The sequence below is a fragment of the Eleutherodactylus coqui genome, chromosome 6 (genome assembly GCF_035609145.1).
Source record: "Eleutherodactylus coqui strain aEleCoq1 chromosome 6, aEleCoq1.hap1, whole genome shotgun sequence".
Taxonomy (NCBI): Eukaryota; Metazoa; Chordata; class Amphibia; order Anura; family Eleutherodactylidae; genus Eleutherodactylus; species Eleutherodactylus coqui.
This window is the reverse complement of record NC_089842.1, coordinates 116,655,329-116,659,621: the sequence shown is the minus strand read 5'-3', so window position 1 is coordinate 116,659,621 and position 4,293 is coordinate 116,655,329.

Genomic DNA, 4,293 nt, shown 5'->3' with positions numbered 1-4,293 from the left:
CTTAGGGCTACTCCTCATCATCTGCACTATAGTTGTGGCTGGCTTGGAGCAGTAGTGCACCAATTTTTTTTTAAGCATTGCGGGCTGTGCAGGCCATTTCAGCTATAGCGTTCTCAGTCTGAAGTGAATTAGGCAGAGTTTAGGGACAGAGCTTCTTATATAGGGAAAGTTTTACAGTCGTGATCCTCTGTACAAGAACCCCAACGGTCCTTTTAAGGGCTACTTCTCACCGTGTGCATTATAGTTGTGGCTGGCTGGGAGCAGTAGTGCATTAATTTTTTCATTACGCATCTAGGCCTGTTCCCAGCCTTTCACTTATAGCGTTCTCAGTCTGCAGGGCATAACACCGAGGTCTCACCGTGAAACAGTCCTATAATATTTTCTAGGCCACTGCAAAGTATTTCAGCTCTGCCACTGTGCAGATCATCTCACAATACTCTGTCCTTGAGGGGGGTTGAGATAGCCGCAGTTACCAGCACTTTCCACTGGCTTTAGCATCTTCTCCAACTCCATACAGCCTCTCTTATCTACAAGTCTCTGTGAGCAGTAAATTACCTCAAGGTATGAGCGCAAGTCACAGCATAGAGCCTCCACTATCTACAAGTCGCTGTGTGCGGTGAATTAGCCACAGTTGTCAGCGCTGTCCAGTGGGGTAATTTGTTTGGGCCCTGCTCTATCCTTAATCCACCATGATGAAGAGTAGGGGTACGGGTCGAGGACGTGGATGCGGACATGGGCGCCTAAGTGAGGGTGTGGGCACAGGCTGCGTTCCTGGGTGGGGTGAATCACAGACGGCTGATGAGGGATTAGGAGAGAGGCAAGTTTCTGGGCTCCCCAGCTTCATATCACAATTTGCGGGTTTGCGTGGTAGACCTTTATTACAAACAGAGCAGTGCGAGCAGGTCCTGTCATGGATGGTAGAAAACGCATCCAGCATATTGTATCGACCACCCAGTCTTCTACGCAGTCCACTACTCCTGGCCTAGGGACAGCAACTCTGAATCCTCTGGCTGCTCCTCCTTCCTCCCAGCCTCCTCACTCTACATGAAAATAACATATTCTGAGCAGGCAGATTCCTAGGAACTGTTCTCGGGTCCCAGCCCTGAGTGGGAAAAAATGGTTCCTCTCTCAGCTGAGGAATTTGTCGTGACCGATGCCCAACCTTTGGAAAGTTGCCGGAGTCCGGGTGATGAGGCTGGTGACTTCCGGCAACTCTCTCAAGAGCTTTCGGTGAATGAGGATAATGAGACACAGTTGTCTGTCAGTGAAGTAGTAGTAAGGGCAGTAAGTATGAGGGAGGAGCGCACAGAGGATTCAGAGGAAGAGCTGCTGGACGATGAGGTGACTGACCCCACCTGGTTTGCAAAGTCTACTGAGGACAGTGCTTCAGAGGGGGAGGCAAGTGCAGCAGCAGGACAGGTTGGAAGAGGCAGTGGAGTGGCCAGGGGTAGAGGCAGGGCCAGAGCGAAGAATCCCCCAACTGTTTCCTAAAGCACACCCTCGCGGGAAGCCTCCGTGCAGAGGGCTAAGTGTTCAAAGGCGTGGATGTTTTTTATTGAGAGCGCGGATGACCGACGAACTGTGGTGTGTAGCCTGTGTCGCACCAAGATCAGCCGGGGAGCCACCAGTAGCAGCCTGACCACCACTAGCATGCGCAGGCATATGATGGCCAAGCACCACACAAGGTGGGACGAAGGCCATTTACCACCTCCGGGTCACACCACTCCCTCTTCCCCTGTGCCACAACTTGTCGCACAGATCCAATCCCCCTCTCAGGACGCAAGAACGAGTGCCTCCCGGCCTGCACCCACACCCTCACCTCCACCGTCCTCCACTCCATCCAGCAATGTCTCTCAGCGCAGCGTTTAGTTTTCGCTAACACAAGTGTTGGAGCAAAAGCGCAAATACGTCGCCACCCACCCGCATGCACAAGCTTTAAACGTGCCCATTGCCAAATTAATCAGCCTGGAGATGCTGCTATACAGGCTTGTGGAAACGGAGACTTTCAAAAACATGATGGCGGCGGCGGTCTCGTGCCACTATTTTTCCCAGTGTGCCGCCCCACCCTACACCAGCACATCTCTCGCAACATTATTGGTGCCCTCACCAACACGGTTACTGAGAAGGTCCACTTAACCATGGGCACGTGGACAAGTAGGGCAGGGCCACTATATCTCCCTGACGGCACATTGGGTGAACTTGGTGGAGGCTGGGACCCAGTCAGAGCCTGGGACCGCTCACATCCTACCCACACCCAGAATAGTGGTCCTACCTCGGTGCTGGTATCTGTGGCGTTTTATGCCACCTCCTTCAAACCCTTCCCCTTCTCCTCCTCCACCACCTCTACCTCTCAATTAAGAAATGTGAGCACATCGCCAGCAGTCAGTAGCGTGCGGCAGCACAGCAGTGGGCAAGCGTCAGCTTAGGTGACAAGAGGCACACGGCCCCCGAGCTGCTACAGGGTCTGACAGAGCAGACCAACCTCTGGTTTTCGCCGCTGAGCCTCCAAACGGGCATGGTCGTGCGTGACAACGGCTGTAATCTGTTGTCCGCTCTGCAGCTCGGCAGCCTCACACACGTGCTATGCCTGGCCCACGTCTTCAATCTGGTGGTTCAGCGGTTTTTAAAAAACTACCCCCATTTGTCTGACCTGCTCGGCAAGGTGCGCCACGTCTGCGCACATTTCCGCAAGTCCACCACAGAGGCTGCCACCCTGAGGACCCTGCAATGTTGGTTTCAGCTGCCAGAGCACCGACTGCTGTGCGACGTGCCCACGCGCTGGAGTTCTATGTGTTGGCCAGGCTGTACGAGCAGCGTAGAACAATTGTGGAATACCAGCTGCAACATGGGGCGGTGGAGTGGTAGTCAGCCTCCGCAATTCTTTACTGAGGAGTGGGCATGGATGGCAGACATCTGCCAGGTCCTCAGAAACTTTGAAGAGTCTACCCAGATGGTGAGCGGCGATGCAGCAATCATTAGCGTTACCATCCTGCTGCTTTGCCTGCTGAGAAGTCCGCTGCTAAGCATAAAGGCCGACATTTTGCAGTTGGAACAGAAGACGGGGGATGACAGTATGTCGCCTAATAGCCAGACCACCCTGATGTCTATATCGCAGTGCATTTTGGAGGAGGAGGAGGAATGGGAGGGGGAGGAGGGGGAAGAGACAGCTGGCCACACTGCAGAGGGTACCCATTCTGCTTGTGTCTCATCTGTTCAGCATGTATGGGCTGAAGAGGAGGAGGAGGATGATCATGAAAGTCATCCTCCTAGCGAGGACAGCAATGTGTTGCGTACTGGGACTCTGGCACACATGGCTGACTTCATGCTAGGCTGCCTTTCCCGTGACCCTCGCGTTAGACGCATTCTGGCCAACACAGATAACTGGATGTACACCCTTCTCGACCCACGGTATAAGGAGAACCTTTCCACTCTCATTCCCGAAGAGGAAAGGGGTACGAGACTAATGCAATACCACAAGGCCCTGGTGGAAAAATTGATGCTAAAGTTCCCATCTGACAGTGCGAGTGGCAGGAGACACAGTTCCAAGGGCCAAGTAGCAGGGGAGGCACGGGGATCAGGCAGCATGTCCAGCGCAGGAAGAGGAACACTCTCCACGGCCTTTGCCAGCTTTATGGCTCCCCAGCAAGACTGTGTCACCACTCCCCAGTCAAGGCTGAGTCGGAGGGAGCACTGTAAAAAGATGGTGAGGGAGTACGTAGCAGATCGTACCACTGTCCTCTGTGATGCCTCTGCTCCATACAACTATTGGGTATCAAAGCTGGACACATTGCACGAACTTGCGCTGTATGCCTTGGAGGTGCTTGCCTGCCCTTGTCAGAGAGGGTGTTTAGTGCAGCTGGGGGAATCATCACGGATAAGCGTACCCGCCTGTGAACTGCCAGTGCTGACATGCTTACAGTCATAAAAATGAACAAAGGCTGGATTTTCCCAGACTTCTCTTCTCCACCGGCAGAAAGCAGCGGAACCTAATGATTCTTTTCACTGCAACAGGAGAAAAATGCATCCTCTATCACCACAAAAAAAGGGGGAATTAGCTTCGTTAATCACTCTCGGATATTATTACTCCTCCTCCTCCTCCTCCTAAAACAGCGTGTCATCACGCTGAACTGCAAATTTTTCTGCGTCCCAAAAGGCTCTATTTAAAACATTTTTACAATTTTTTAAAGTTTAAAAAGTATTTATACTTTAACAGAAACCAATTTTTTTCACAGGGCTGCTCCAAGCTCTGTTACAAATTAAGCAATAGCGAGCTGTATCTTTGAAAAATGTTTA